The sequence below is a fragment of the Peromyscus californicus genome, unplaced genomic scaffold (assembly GCF_007827085.1).
Source record: "Peromyscus californicus insignis strain IS unplaced genomic scaffold, ASM782708v3 Scaffold_6__1_contigs__length_162567912, whole genome shotgun sequence".
Classification (NCBI taxonomy): Eukaryota; Metazoa; Chordata; class Mammalia; order Rodentia; family Cricetidae; genus Peromyscus; species Peromyscus californicus.
The window spans coordinates 96,703,212-96,719,361 of record NW_026294584.1 but is presented as its reverse complement, the minus strand read 5'-3'; the positions used below and the strand labels follow the sequence as shown (position 1 = coordinate 96,719,361).

General features: G+C 43.9%; 1 long non-coding RNA gene across 2 annotated transcripts in view; it reads left to right on the top strand.

Moving 5' to 3' along the window:
* The window catches only part of LOC128098853 (uncharacterized), a 48,882-nt gene extending 32,903 nt beyond the window's left edge, over positions 1-15,979 (top strand). The window contains exons 1-4 of one of the 2 annotated variants that reach the window (XR_008214359.1): positions 892-952; positions 12,518-12,598; positions 13,438-13,516; positions 13,682-15,979. This is a non-coding gene — a long non-coding RNA (uncharacterized LOC128098853). Of the gene's footprint in view, positions 1-891; positions 953-12,517; positions 12,599-13,437; positions 13,517-13,681 lie in introns of those variants that run through there. The other variant, XR_008214358.1, reaches the window with a different exon arrangement.
* The last annotated feature ends 171 nt before the right edge of the window (positions 15,980-16,150 follow it).

Below are 16,150 nucleotides of genomic sequence, written 5' to 3'. Positions count from 1 at the left end.
AATTAAGGATGCTTGTGGGAGTATGCTGCTAGAATCATTCCTAATGAGAGAAGATGGTGAGGTGCGGATGCTGTCTCAGGATGGAGATCGTGAAGTATTTTCACTGTGGGCTGAATTCCTCCTTTATGACAGCGCTAATTTAGGGAGGTTTCTGACTCAATAAGGGATGTATTTCTCTGTGTCTCAGTAAGCTTTTTAGAAGGAATCTGGGTAGAACAGTCGTGACCAAGCTACCATTTTCCCCAGCAATTCTAGGTTTTGTTTTTTTTGTTTATTTGTTTTAAATTCCCCTCCAAATTCTCTGCTATCCTGAAGTGTTTAATTTTCAGCACACACATAGGAGGAGTCTGTTACTCATTATGTTTTGACTGAACATTTTCATGTCTGACTTCACCTTGGAGAGAGGGAACTAGAAGTACAAAGTTCAACATTTGGGGACTGGGGATCTGAGTCAGTCAGTAAGGTGCTCCCCATGCAAGTGTGAGGGCGCGGGTTTGGTCCCATGAAGCACAGGGAGAGATGGGTGTGCCTACTCCAGCTGTGTCTTTGTCAGCCCAGGGCTAGAGAGGTGGAGACAGGAGTACGTCACTGCTCACTAGACAGTCTGGTCCGGTCCAGTGAGCTACGTCGGTGAGAGACCTGGTTTCGAAACAGGAGGTGACACCCCCTGAGGCTGCCCTCTGGCTTCCATGTGCTCACATTCACACACACATGAATGCATGCACGCACACACATGCGCGTGCACACACACACACACACACACACACACACACACACACACACACACACACCACACACACACACGAATGCTTAGATAACGCCTGTGATGGCTACTGTAATTACACTGGCTGTGCTAACATGATGGATCCGCTCTGCTTCTCTCTTCCCACAGAAATGCCCTTCCATGCAGATCTATCCACATTTAAGTTTCATGGAGACAGAATTTCATCATGTAAGTTGTCCAACTTGCAGTATTCCAGCGTTTGAAATAATTTTCAGTGTGTTCGGCTCTACAGTCATTTATGTTTTATTGAAAAATGATCTTACAAGTTAAACAGAGACTGTGTGTAGCTGAAGGAAAGGCATCCAGCTAGAAGCTAATTTTAAACACATACCCAGCCTTATGACAACCATTTAATATTTTAGTTATAAAAATGGCATAAGTGAGCAGTGAACAAATGTCCATATGAACCTGTAAATTACAGTGATAATAAAGCACTGGATAGGGTAACTCATATGCAGAAATTTAACTTATAGTTCTGGAGGCAGAGGAGGCCAGGGCCCTGGTGTCAGAAGTAGGATGATGAGCGGTGAGGCTGTTCTTGGCTCGTAGATGGTAACTTACTCCAGCTTCACATAGCAGAGTAAGCAAACGCTCTTTCTCCTTTTATTCCAGCTTGCTTTTTACTGCTGTGGTAAACCCCACAAACAAAAGCAGCTTGTGAAGGAAAGGGTCGGTTTCATCTTGTAGCTCATAGTCCGTCACTGAGTCAAGGCAAGAACTCAAGTAGGAATCTGGAGACAAGAGCTGAAGTGGAGGCCGTGGGAAATGCTGCTTGCTGCCTTGTTTCCTGTGGCTTACTCAGTTTGCAATATTATGGCACCCAGGCCTCTCTGTCCAGAGGTGACACCACCCCTAGTGGGTTGGGCTCTCTGACATCAGTCATCAGTTTAGAAAATGGCCCACAGACTTGCTTCCAGGCCAAGCTAATGGAGGCAGTTCCTCAGTCCTCAGCTGATGTTCCCTCTTCCCAGATAACCCAGTTTATACCGAGTTGAAAACAAACAAACCCAACCAAACCAGCACACACCCATTTTTAAAGCAAGCTTGACATTTATTTATTTATTTATTTATTTATTTGTGTGTGTGTGTGTGTGTGTGTGTGTGTGTGTGTGTGTGTGTGTGTGTGTGTGTTTGTGTGTACTTAAGTACATGTGGGCAGGTATGTGCATACCACTACCCATATGTGTGGAGGTCAGAGGACAAATTTTTAGATTTGGTTCTTGCCTTCCTCTTTGTGGAGGCAGGGTCTTTCTTGTTTCTGCTCTCCAGTGTATTCCAGGCTAGACCTATGGTTAAATAAACCATGTGGGAGAGAATCCATTGCCCCAAGTCGGCTACTGTGTGTCTAGCTGACTCCATGCTGAGGGATCCACATTGTCCTCTGGTGTCAGTAGGTAGAGTGTTCAGCAGTGGTCACTTGGTGAGCCTCAGAGAAGGGGGAGGTCTGTGTCTCTGACTTTGCTTTTCTTGATATAAGGTCCAGTTTACATGTCAAACAAACCCTGTAATGTACAAGCAAAGGAACTGGCTGGTATTCCAGCATGTTTTATCATATTCAGAGTGTAACACTGTCCTCTAGGCATTCACAGCTATTGCCCTTTGAACTGCCAGGAGCTGTGATTACCCACAGGGGACCTGCACAAGATGGGGCTCATCTTTATTTCCATCTCAAAAAAGGCACATGGAGGAGGGGAGGTGGGAGGGGAGAGGGGACAGGGGAAGAGGGGAGAGGGGAGAAGGGAGAGGGGAGAGGGGAGAGGGGAGAAGGGAGAGGAGAGAGGGGAGAGAGGAAAAGAAGAGCCTCATGAAGCATGCCCCTCCAAGACACTGTCTTCAGTGGTGTAGCTGCTCTCTGTTGCCCATGTTCGTGTAAACAACCAGTTACACTCATTTATTCACAAGCTACACTTGGGTGCATGTGTTTCGTCTGGGTGCCATTAGCGCCCTCTCTGGGGTGAGAGTACATCTTGGCTGTTCTGGACAAGTTCACACAGCAGTGTCCTTCTGCTCAGGAAGAGGTGGCTCTGTGGGGAGGCCCCTTTGGTGAGAGTGAGCAGGAGGAACACGTTTCATTTTGTTCCATGCCCATTCTGAACCACACTTCTCATCACCTGATTTTCACCAGCCAGATTAGCTCATGTCTTCAAAACCTCTGACCGCCCATTCAGCCGATAGAGAGTCACTGGTCCAGGGGTCAGTCAAGCTCCACACGGCAGGCCTCTCTCTCTGTCTGTTCAACGGACATCCCTATATACCTTTTGAAGTTCTTCCCTTTTAGGAGCATTTCACGCCCCCACTGTCTTTGAAAAACCACCATATAGTAGCACTCCACTTCCTGTATGTGCCAGCATGTCACATAGCTCCATCTGTGAACCAGACCTAAGATATTTCCTGCAGAGCCAACTGGTAGCATGGAACACCCCAGAAGGCAGTGTTTGTGGGCTGGGAGAGGCAGCAGCGCAGAAGGTGCTTGGGAAAGCTTAATTGTGGCTTAATTGTGCCATGGGAACTGCTCGCTTTCAGTCCTCCTCCCATTTGGGGCTGGAATATGTTGCGCATGTCAAACTTGGTGATTGCTGTGGCTAAGACAGCACTGGATCTACTACGTGAACCCAGAGTAGCTTTTGCTCAGGCATTCTGTCTGCAGCAGGGTTCCAAGCCAGCCAGGAGCTCAGCAGGTTATGTGAGAGAGAAAACAATGTCTCACTCCAAAATCCAAGAGACTTTTGTCTTCCTCTCATCTCAGTTTTCCAGAACCTTCTTAAGGCATTCATAATTTGCCGCAGAATCTTCAAACATCTTGCTCGGTTTTCTAGGTTATGAGGTTCCCCTGCACACAGGAGATTTGTGTCTCAGCTGTGTCCATGCCTTGATCCCCAGAAGCAGTGACGACATTACTTCCCATGGTAAATGAGAATGGAGGTAGCAGAGGCAACGAGGTTAAACTTTAAAGAAATGATACTCATGAATTATCTGAGCATGCCCAGTGGGTTCTCATGTATTATTATGGTGTGATTTTTGTAGCGCTTTAAGTGTGGAAGATGGAGGCAGAAGAGTTGGTGTTTGAATGGTCTCAGATGGAACTCAGCCAAGCACAGTAGACCTTTGTGATCTGAGAAATGTCCAATTGCTCAAGGTCAAGCAGTCCTAGATTATGGTAGAAATCAGTGAAGTTAACATCACCCACAGGGGTGCCAAGAATGTGTGCGATTGTTCCTGCTGTGGAAACCAAGTCTGGTAACTGGTGTAGATAGCTATGTATATGCTGTGCCAATTTTCTCCAGCAAATAGATCACATATTTATTATTTAGCACCTGAAAGTGGAGTTGCTATTTGATCATGTTAGGATAATGTGCAAGAATCTGGATTGATCAAATAGAGGAGTTAAGGAAGGAGGCAATCGATGTGTGTATGTGTGTGTGTGCACACGTGCACATGTGTGTGCATGTGCAGGGTATGGTGCATGTGTGGAAGTCAGAAGGCAATCTGTAGGAGTTGATTTTCTCCTTCCACGTGTGGATCCTGGGGATTGAACTCAAGTTGTTAGGCTTGGCAGCAAGCACCTTTACCTGTTGAGCCATATTGCTGGCCTGATTTTCAGTTATGACAGGTTTCAGTGGATGCCCAGTCTCCCATAGGTCTTTATTATAATGCTCAATATTCTGCTGATCAAGGAGAAATGGTAGATTTTTGTCATTTGCTTAACATGATTGTTGAGATCCAGAACTGGGAAAGTCAACATGAGGTAGTCTAAAGACCCAACATGCTGACCTAGGGATAGGCCAAGGCCAAAGCTCTGTCTCTAGTCTGGGGTCCCTGGGTACCCTTCTGATCAGGTGGGTGATAGGAATGTGTTGAATATCAGGGGTGGGCATTGACTCTAAGTTGGATCTAGTTTGGGATGGTCAAGTTATTTCTCCCTCTCCAGCGAGCATTCACTGTGGAAAATGGCTACAGAAATGTGGGGGAGAATGATTCATAGAATACACTTAGTAGCAGTCAAACAGGGCCCTTCTCAAATAGGACTCATCCTTTTTGAAAAAGATTTATCTATCATTGTTTTTTTCGTATGAGCGTTTTGCCTCCTGTATGTATGTATGTATGTATGTATGTATGTATGTATGTATGTATGTGTACCACAGGCATGCATGACACCCTCAGACATCAGAGTGTGGCATAGGTTCCCCTGAAACTGGAGCTACAGATGGTTGTGAGCTGCCAATGTCGGTACTGGGAACTGAACCCAAGTCAGAGCAAGAGTGGAAGGTCTCTTAACTACTGAGCCATCTCTCCAGCCCTGAAAGGCCAGTCTTTTACTCTAATCAAGAGGCTCTGGAGTTTCGAATGAGATTAAGCTAGAACAGAGTATGATGCCTTAACTTCTCAAAACTCCAGAGGCAGAGTTTTAAAAGCTTGTATAGATCAAGTAATATTTACATAGACTGCCAAGCTATTAGTATCTAGCTCATAGGAACATCTTGGCTAATTAATAACCCTCTAAGTTTGTTGTGTAACAGAGAATTCTGATTGATTCTCAGTCTTTTCTGTTTCATTTGAATAATTGTCCCTTTATACTTGTGTGCACATGTAAGTGAGCACGCACATGTGTCGCGTCCGCCTCGACCAGCAAGGAAGACGCAACACCAGGCTCTTCCCCAAGCAGTTTATTCAGGAACCTTGAACAATCTTCTGACCCCGGGGAAAGCCATCTTCAGACTCCAGGGAAAGCCAGCCCACGCCCTTTATAGCCACTGGGCAACCAACCCCATAGTGCCACGTGGACAATGCCGATAGGGTCAGACATACGCAAGCAAGCCAGATTCCACGCCCAAGCCAAATAAGGAGTTGTTTATCCCAGAGAACACCTGCCATCGGGAAGGCGGAAGCCGGACGCGGTGCCATCTTCGAGGCGTGGCCGTGCACGGTTCTCTACACACATGTGTACACCTGCACGTGACTGCCAGAGGACAATCAGGCATCATTCCTCAGGTGCCATCCACCATTTTGTTTTTAATTAATTAAGGCTGTTAATATTAATTAAGGCTGGCAATGGAAACTTTCTGTGGATTGTCTTTGATTTCTTCATACTGTTCAGCCAGCTATGAGTCTTCGCTCTGAAGCCAGCTCATCATTCTGTGTGTCTTTAGTAGACCACATCATTTGGGTAGTGTACTCAGACTCTTTCCTGGTTGAACCAGAACTCTCTTTTGTTCTTACTGTCATACTTTTAAGTCTTTTTTGTAGATGTGTGGTATGTATACACATGTGTACATGCATACTTGTATGTGGACACACATTGTTGGCAGAAGTGTGTGTACATGCGTGTGCATGCATGTGTGAAGAGGTTGACATTGGATGACTCCTTCAATTATTCCCCACTTTATTTCTTATTTTAGACAGGGTCTCACTGTACGGGCCTAGCTGGCCTGGAAGTCACTATATACACCAGGCCTGCTAAACTCATAGAGATCCACCTACTTTTGCCTCCCAGTTGCTGGGATTGAAGATGTGTCCCATCACTCTTGTCTATTTGCTTATTTTTTAAAATAGAATGTCTTCTAGTTATATTTTTGACAATTTCATTACTAAATAATGTATCTCGATCATATCTATCTACCCCCACACCTTCCTTCCCACTTCCCCCAGATGTCCCAAATATGTCTGTCCTCCCTTTATATCCTCTCTTTTTTTTATTAATTAACTCATCTCATCCAATTGGTGCTGTCTGCTACAGTGTTGACTGCTCTTGCTGACTTAATCTTGTTTGGGCAAGCATGGCTGCAGTGATTTTATGGTAGCAATGGCCATGCCATGTTCCCAGGGCAGCTTTGAAAGCTCTTCTTCTCATCCAATGGCTCTGACTTTCTTTCCACCCCCGTCTTCCATGATGCTGCCTGAGTCTTGACAGTGGCAGGGGCGGGGTGGGGCATGATATAAAAGTCCCAGTTAGAGCTGATCTCTTAATAAACACTTCTTCTGGGCATGTTGACCAGTTATGTTTCTGCATTAACTGCTGACCACTGGAGAGGAAAGCTTCTCTGGTGAAGGGTGAGGGTCGCGCTGATCTTTGTTTGGAGTATATATGTTTAGAGTAGCAATGTCCTCTTGATGGATCACTCCCTTAATTGACCATTGTTCTCTTTCATCACTAGTTTTGGTTTGATGTCTATCCTATCATATATTACAAAACCCAACACATGATTGATTCCTATTTCCTCTCTCTTGGAAAAGTATTAACACTTTTGTGTTCTACCTGAATGTAGTTTCTGCCTTTTGTGGTGAGGTGCATTGATTGGAGGCAGCATAAAGGTCCCTGCCTTTTGTTCCTGTCTGCGACTCTGTCTTTTGGTAGAATTGAGCCCATTAACATGCTGAGTCATCACTGAGAGCTGTGCATGAATCCCTGACATCAGTTGCTTTTGCAGTACTACCTGCAGTGTTTTCTTCCATCCTCCTCTCTGACTGAGTATTGTTCTAGAGTGCTTTGTTCCTTCCTGTGGCCTGGCCAGTAGATTTTTTCTTTTCAGCCTGCTTGTGTTAGGTCTTCTGTAGAGCTGTCTTGGTGGCCATACATTCCTTCTGTGTCTTTTTTTCACAGAAATCTCTACTGTTTCCTTCAATGATGGCTGAGAACTTTGTTGGGTAGGGCATTCTGAGTTGACAGAGATCAGAACTTGAAATACCTCATCTCAGTAGAGTAATTTGGTATTCTTCTAGTGTGCCTGCCTTTATATGTAGGTGTTTCTATGTCATCTTCTATATTTAATGCTTTAATTGCCATTTGAGGATGAGGGCTCTTTTCTGGACTTGTCTGTTTGGTGTCTTAAATCCTGTATCTGGATTTATATGTTGTTTCCTAACTGGAATTTTTTTTTGCCATGATTCTCTTGAAAATGTATTCTATGCTTTCAGAACAAGATTCCTTTCCTTCTATGCCTATGACCCATAAAGTTTGTCTTTACAGAATGTTCTATTATCTTGGCATTCCCATGGGTACCCTAGCTATTATATATTTGGCTTTGTTGGGTTGTCCAGTTCCTCTACCTGGTCTTCAGGCTCAGCTATCTGTCCTCTCCTGATCTGCTCTATTGCTGAGACTTTCCACAGAGTCCTTTATTTGACTTACTCTTTTTATTTCCAGCATTTCAGATGGTTTTCTCTTCAGTCTTCCTATCTCTGTTGGATTCCTATTTTATATAAAACATTGCCTTCTTTAATTCATTCAGGTGTTTGTATCTTTGAACATATAATCATTATTTTTAGTTCTCTGTGTGGGGTTTCATCCAACTCTCTCTCACTAGATGCCAATAGTATGGGATTGATATTGTTTGAAGAAGTTATACTGTTTATGTCATTTTTTTTTTTTTTTTTTGGTTTTTCGAGACAGGGTTTCTCTGTGTAGCTTTGCGCCTTTCCTGGAACTCGCTTATGGAGACCAGGCTGGCCTCGAACTCACAGAGATCCGCCTGGCTCTGCCTCCCGAGTGCTGGGATTAAAGGCGTGCGCCACCACTGCCCGGCTGTTTATGTCATTTTGCTATTGCTACTTACGATACTGCATTGGGATTTATGCATCTGGTACTAATTCTTTGCTTGGTTTCACTACTATGAGCTATAACCCTTCAATTGACATATTGTTCAGGTGGGACTTGAGTGTGTCAGTACTGTGGAATTTAGAAAATAATTTGTCACAGCAGAAGCTCAGAGTGCCTGGTATCCTACCTTTCTTTTTGAGACAGTCTTTTGCTGGCCTAGAACTAGCCTAGAACTATATTGGCTGTCCAGTGAGCCCCGGGAATCTTTCTGTCTCAGCCTCCCCAGCCTTGTGATTACAAGTCCGCACCATCATGCTGGGCTTTCTAAAACATGAGTTCTGGGGATCAAAGGCAGGTCCTCAGGCTTGTGTGGTAAGCACTGTACTGACTGAATGGTCTCCCCATGTCTGGACTGGACTTGAGGACCGAATAGGACTTTTCAGATGTTTTCCACATGTAGGAAAACATCTTCAAGACTCAATTCCCAGGCACAAGGATTCCAAGATCAAGGTCTGCCTGGACTAATGAATTCAATATAAGATTCTGTCTCAAGACAAAAAAGTAAAAAGCCATCTGGATGTACAGCCCAGTGGTAAAACACTTGTCTGCAATGTGCAAAACTCCAGATTCAATCCCTCCCACCACAAAACAAGGAAACAGCAAAGGATAACAAAAACTTCCAAATGCCATTTTCCTCCATATAGTACAAATAGCCTTTGGAAACAAGGAGAACACATCTTGGTGGTTTATTTAAAGACCATATTCAACATTCATTGTGGAGAGTCCCAGAGGTGAAAAAAGTTTACACATCCCCTGGTGGAACCCTGGCCATTCCTTTGTTTAGTGAGGACGCAAGGCGATTCTTACACATGGTAAAGTTTGGGAGAGTTAAACTTCTTAGGGACGTTAGTAAATTATTCTGTCATCTAATTATGACTCAAGAGAGGAAGAAACTGTAAGTGTTTCCACCCACACATGCATTTGGCCTTGGCTTAATATATCTGTGCTTGTGTGTGGTTAGAGGACACACTGGGAGCTCACTGCATGTATCCATCTCGAGGCCATGCTCATGCATATGCAAATGTGGGGGCTACTTTTCTGTAGAATTAAAAAAGTAATGAGAACCTCTCTATGATTCTGGAAGATGGAAGCATCGAAGCATCCTGGGAAACAGAGCCAGAACATCTTTAAAAGTACCACAAACTAGCTTAGTTCCCAACTACTTTATTCTATGGGTAAAGGGAAAAAATGTCCAGAACCTGAGACATAAATGGTTCTTCATTAAAGAGAAAGAACGGCTAATTATAACATTTTCATTTTAAACTCATTTAAAAGTGAGGATACACAGACATGATCAGTTGCTTGTTAGTCTCATCAGAAGTTGGGAAGGTTCTCTTTGAGGATTTCAGGACGAAAAGACATGTAAGGTTGCCTGCTTTGTTCTGGAAGAGGTATTGGACAAGAGAGTTCTGAAAGAGAGAAAGTTTGTACGTGTAATTTTAATTGATCAGAAAAATTAATATGGAATCAGAAAAGCTGAGTTTCAGTCTACTGGTGAGGGGAACACCAATCTGAAGGCTGTGGACTTTGCCTGAGAGATGACAGCCTGTCACAGATGTGTGTCTTTTGTGTGTGTGTGTGTGTGTGTGTGTGTGTATAAGTATGTGTAGAGGCAGTATGTGCACACGTGGACATGCATGTGGAGGCCAGAGGATAACTTTATCATCATTCTTTAGGTACTATCCACCTCTGTTTTGAGACCTGGTTTCCCCCTGACATGGAAGTCATCAAGTAAGCTAGACTAGCTGACCATCGAGTCTCAACGATCCACCTGTCTCTGCCTTGTGTATGTGTTTGTTTCTGTATGGTGCGGACACAGGCATGCTTGTGGATAGTTTTGGTGTTGTGTATGTGTGTGTTTGTGTATGGTGGGGACACATGTATGCTTGTGGACAGTTTTGGTGCTGTGTATGTGTTTATTTGTGTATGGTGGGGACACATACATGTTTGTGGACAGTTTTGGTGCTGTGTATGTGTGTTTGTGTATGGTGGGGACACATGCATGCTTGTGTACAGTTTTGGTGGTATTTCTCAGGCACCATCTATCTTTTTTTTTTTAGATAGTGGGTCTCTACTGGTTTAGGACTTACCAAATTGGTTGGACTGGTGTCTGGCCAAGAGGCTTCAGGGATCCACCAGTCTCTGCATCCCCACCATTGGGAGTATGTTCAAATATATGTATGTACATGTGTATACACATATATGTGTGAATGTATGTTAAGACCAGAGGACAGTCTTAGGTGTTGTTCCTTATGTGCTATGCATACTTAAAAATTATTATTTTATTTTATATATCTGAGTGTTTGCTTGCATGCATATATGTGCACCATGTGTGTGCCTGGTGCCCTCAGAGACCCAAAGATGGTGTCTGATTCCATGGAACTACAGTTACAAGCAGATGTGAGCTGCTGTGTGAGTGTTGGGAATTGATCCCAGAGCATTTTCAAGAGCAGGAAGTAAGTGCTCTTAACCATTGAGCCATCTCTCTAGCCCTGTCCACATGATTTCTTGAGACAGGTTGTCTTACTCAACGGAACTTTATGTGGAAGGATCTAAAACTTCAGGCTAAGGGTTCAGGAGGGAGAAGTTCTTATGGCCTTCTCATCTTGACTGGAGTCCTGTCCTCATTTCCCTGTTCCTGTATCTGTTCATTAAAAGTCACACTGAACAAAAGATTTTAACTGAACAGTTTACAGAAGCTTTTTTTTTCAGGTTTAGTTATCAGGTCACAGTTTCTACTGGGTCTAAACACTTATCATCAGGTAGGTGTACCAAACACGCTGAATTAAGGCTTGCTGCTGGAGAGGAGGAATGAAATTGCCCCCTTTTTCCCTTTTCAATTTGTTCTACCTGTAAAGTGCACTGATTTCCTTAATCTCACTCTGTCAGTTTCAAAAGCATGGTTATAATTGCAAATCCTAAAGTATTAGCTGTACAAATGACAAGATTGTTGTGAAAGATGAAAGTGGAGAAAGCCCATGACATTTAGGGAAACATACAACTCTATTTATGGTTGTGACTCATTTTGCGTCCTTCAGAGGTACTGGACAATTTTGTATAGATCAAAGCAAATTAAAAATACATAAGTCTGCTTGAAATGCCAGGCTGTCAAAAGTTTGAAAGAAAAAAAAATAGTTTGTAAGTTAAACAAAAGAGATATTGAATTAAATCTAAAACACTAATTAAGAAGAGCGGGAGAGAATCAGGTACCCAGGATGACCCCTGTCTTATGGGAGTCCCTGGAAGGCTGAAGCCTTTTGAATGAGACACAGTGCTCGCTGATGCTTTTTGGAAACACATCTGCCTTGTTGAGGGGATGGAGCTTGCTGCTGATGTAAAACTCCCAGCACCAGCATATGAGCAGGCTCAGTCAGGGAGCGCAAACAGGTACTGGGGGTGCAGGTGTGGGAGGGTTCCTGTTGATGTTTTCAGTAGGATTTCTGGCAAGATAGCTTCGCTGGTCAAGTGTTTAGGTGGAGTTGAGTTATAGCCATACCTCCAACCCAAGTTAAAAAAACAAAACAGCCATGTATGGTGTTCTGAGCCTGTCACCCCCCATGCTGGTGAGGAGGTAGCAGAATCTTTGGGGCTTCATGGCCTTCCAGATTAGCCTGCTTGAACTCCAGGCCAATGAAAGACCTTATTTTAAAAAAGAAGGTGGACAACGTCTGAGGCATAGCATCAGAGACTGACTTCTGGCCTCCACATGCACACACATAAACAGGCACCCCCTTCACAAACACACATATGCAGATACCACACACACACACACACACACACACACACAGAGGCACCCCTCACACATACATACACACATATACAGGCACTCCCATACATGCACACACACAAACACACATATGCAGGCACCACACACACACAGAGGGACCTCTCTCACACATACACACACATATACATGCAACACACACACACAGGAACCCCTCACACACACATACACACACATATACATGCAACATTCACACACACACACACACACACACACACACACACACCGCACTTCAACTATATAGCACACAAGGGCCCTCCATCTGTGACTGTGTTGGTTTTAAGAGCAAGGCTGTTTGTCATATATGCTCTCAGTCTCACTGAGCCGAGGATATTTTTGCTCTATTCATTTCAAGGAAGGAGACCTCTCTACACGCCAGCTTCTAGTAGAAGATAGAAGACTCAGTGGGGACTTGAAACAGTAAATGAAAATACAGGTATGTTTCATTTTGTTGCTGCTTGGGGCGAACTAGGAGAACTGTTAGCTCCCTCGTCTTGAGGTTGCTATGAGAATTAAATAGTAACACATGTAGCAATAGTAGCTCCATGCTTGAAAAATGGCAAATACTTGCTTTCATTGTTCAAATATGCAAGGAGTTAAATAGAGTTGTGCTGGGTCATGACAGAGAGTTTTGTTGTAGAGGGAAAAGCTCAACAAAGATTATGAATGGGAACTGGGGAGATGGCTCAAATGGCCACGTGCTCACGTTGCAATCACGAAGACCTGAGGTCTATCCCTATAACCCACCTAAAAAATATCAGGTACAATGGCTCACTGCAGTAATCCCACCACTGGGGAGGAGGGAACAGATGGATTGCTGCGGCTCACGGGCCAGACAATGTAGGGTACTTGGAGAAAGAGTGTCAGAAAAGAAGAAGATGATGACATTATGAAATGGCCCTGAGGTTCTCCTCAGTACTATAAGGTGTGTACAAGCACACACATACATGTGCACATGCACATACACCTCTGCATGGGCACATCTGTACCCACACACCATCTTGGGGGTCACAGACCTCCATCAGAACTTCAGCTGTGCCGTGTGACCTTGGTTGAGATGGTTGCTCTTTCTCGGCCTTAGCCTTTCATCTGAGAAGTACAGATTTTATGGACATGAGACCTGCAAACTTTGGAGCATTCCAGCCACATGGAAGGTGCTCAACACGGGTGTGTGTGTGTGTGTGTGTGTGTGTGTGTGTGTGTGTGTGTGTCCTCTGCTTCAATGTTTGCTCTCAGTATAATTATCTCCAAAAGACACTTTTTTTGTGTGTGCAGGAAAAACACAAATGTTGGTTTGCTCAGTTCCATGGCAGGTGCGGCTGAGGCTGCCCCTTAGAAGGGGGAAGTTTTAAGGGTAAGTTAGCTTCTTTTGTGTCCTTGCTATCGTCTCTCCCCTTGAACTCAGTTTTAACACAATATACGCCATTTCAGAATGCCTGAAAAAAAAAAATCTGTTGCACAGTGTGTTTCCAGCCGTGTTTAGTGTTCTTGGTTTTCAAAATGTAATTCTCTTTCACAGGTAATAAGTGATGAAATCCAAGACTCATGAGATGCCCTTCCCCCTTTGGCTATGCAACGAAAAAGAAAACTCAAGAGGAAGCTCCAGGTCCTTTGTTTTAGCAAGAGAAGCTACACCTTGCTTGGGTGTCTCTGGCTTGGGCTGACCTCCTTTTGGTACCTCTGTCAGAGTTCTCTGGGCTTTTGAAAGATTAATAACAGGTGTCTAGACTGAGGCTCTCTGTATATTCTTTCACCTTCGGCAGTGTTGGTACAGAAACTCTTTGATCACATACCTTGCCAGAGAAAAAGAAAAGAAAAGAAAATTGATGTTTTTCACTTATCTGTGTGTGGGAGTCCCTCCTTGTCTGTGGGTGGTGGATCTGTTGTAAGACTTGGCGTGGATGACTGAAACCGTGGGTGATACTGAGCCCTGGATACTCTGTCTATGTTCCAGTACTTCTCAGTGGTTGCCACATGCCACCACACTGCATCTGTCCTTCCATGTTTCTTGCTCTGGTTCCTTGTTTGTATCACTTGCCTTCCACTTCCGGGTTGGGCATAAGCAAGGTGGCTCCTTGATTCCAAGCATCTGATGCTAGGATAGCTGAACTAATGCCCAAGATGGCTGGTAGCAAGGACCAGAGGGGGGCGGGGGCTCGTGCACAGGGCATGCACATGCTGGATAAAGGGAGGATCGGTGTCCCTGTGGGACTGAGTGGGGAAGCACAATTTCGTGTAACTCTAATTTGAAGGAAGTATATTCTAAAAAGTGTGAGTTGTTATTTTGAAACGTTTCCTTTGACTATTTCAGACTGCCAGGTGACTCAAACCTTGAAAAGTGAAACAGTAGATAAAGGGGGGAAATCCAAGGAACTGGTTTGCTTTCATAGTCTGTGTTTGGTTGGTGCATACCATTCTATTTATTATGTACGTTATATGACCCAAAACAGAAGGAAAAGACTGAGGAAAATGAAACAAGCTATTATATCTTAAAATGTTTTGGTAAGCATACATGATGGCTTCAGACTATAATAATTTTCTAGCTTTTTGTGGCACACTCTACATGCGGTGACTTTTATTAGAAATGACTGAAGATGCAAATTTGTATTCTAAATAGGCTCTTTAGGATTTTTGACTGATCTGAGCTGACTTTTTGTCAAACCCGTTTAGATGACCATTGTTTCATTTAGTAGCACACTGCAGGAGCTCTTTCTTTAGAGGCGGGAAGTGTCAACTCCACTGTGTCCTTCTCAGTCACTTGTACTTCGTGATTAGAATTTCGTTTGTAGTTTCTTTGTAGAGATCTTTCAAAGTGGCTTGTCTTTTTTGTAAGAGTTGATTTGGATACATAATAAGATTCTTAAATCTACTTAATTAGTCCACATAAAATGTAATGTGTCAACAAGTTTGAAGAGGGAACAGGGGAGGTGACACTGTCCAGCCTCTCCAGCTGCAGACCCTCATTTTTTTCCCTTTGGACACCTCACTCAGTATGCCAAGACAATTGTCACACTTATGGACAAATAACAAATATCTTGGTAAATGCATGTGTTGGATAATCATAAAATAGATTTTTTTTTCTGGGGCTGGAGGGTTATAAGTAGAAATAGAATGGCCAGAATTTCCCAAGCTGGATTGCCTCTTCAGCTCCAACACTGGATTTAAGATACTACTTTCTTTTCCTTTTCATATGTGTGTGAGCTTGTGAGCCCATGTGTGTTTGCACATATGACTGCAAATGTGTGGAGTTCAGAGGTCAACCTTGAGCACTGTTAGTTGTTCAAGAGGTGTTCATCTTGTTCTATGAGACAGGCTCTCCAACTTCCCTGGCCTGGAACTCACTGATTTGGCTGGGCTGTCTGTCCAGTAAGTCTCAGGTATCCAGCAGTCTGTCTCTCCAGCATTGGGGTTATAAGCATGCACAAATCAAATTCAGGTCCTTCTGCTTCTATAGCACTTTCTGTTGAAGTCCCCAGCCTGGCTTTCGAGCTTTTAAATAAGACCACAGGGGGATCACACAGGTGGCTTTTTTAATGGACCTGTGACTTTTGTAGTGAGTAGCCATTCCAGCTTTGATCTGGAAGTTCCAACCCCCATTGAGGCTTTGGTAACTGTCATGCCTACAAGATGGGGCCAAGGGAGGACCCTGAAGACCCGAGATCCGGATGGGCGAGCTCTCTCGGTTCCTGGACCCTGGACGGTGGAGGTTGACCGAGCAGAGCTCCAGAGAACACTGTGATACACCTTCCCCAGACCCTGCGACCTACCTATCCCTTCATTTGTAAGTTACGCCACTAATAAACTTTCCTTTTAACTACGTGGAGTGGCCTTAATAATTTCACCAATAGACTTTCCTTGGCAGTCTCTACTCCTGGTCATTTGACTGTGACAATATCAAAGTGAATCATGATAGGAACATGGGTCTGTACACATTCTTCACGAAGAGTCAGAGCATATGTATTTTTAGCTTTATGAGCTAGATAGTCTT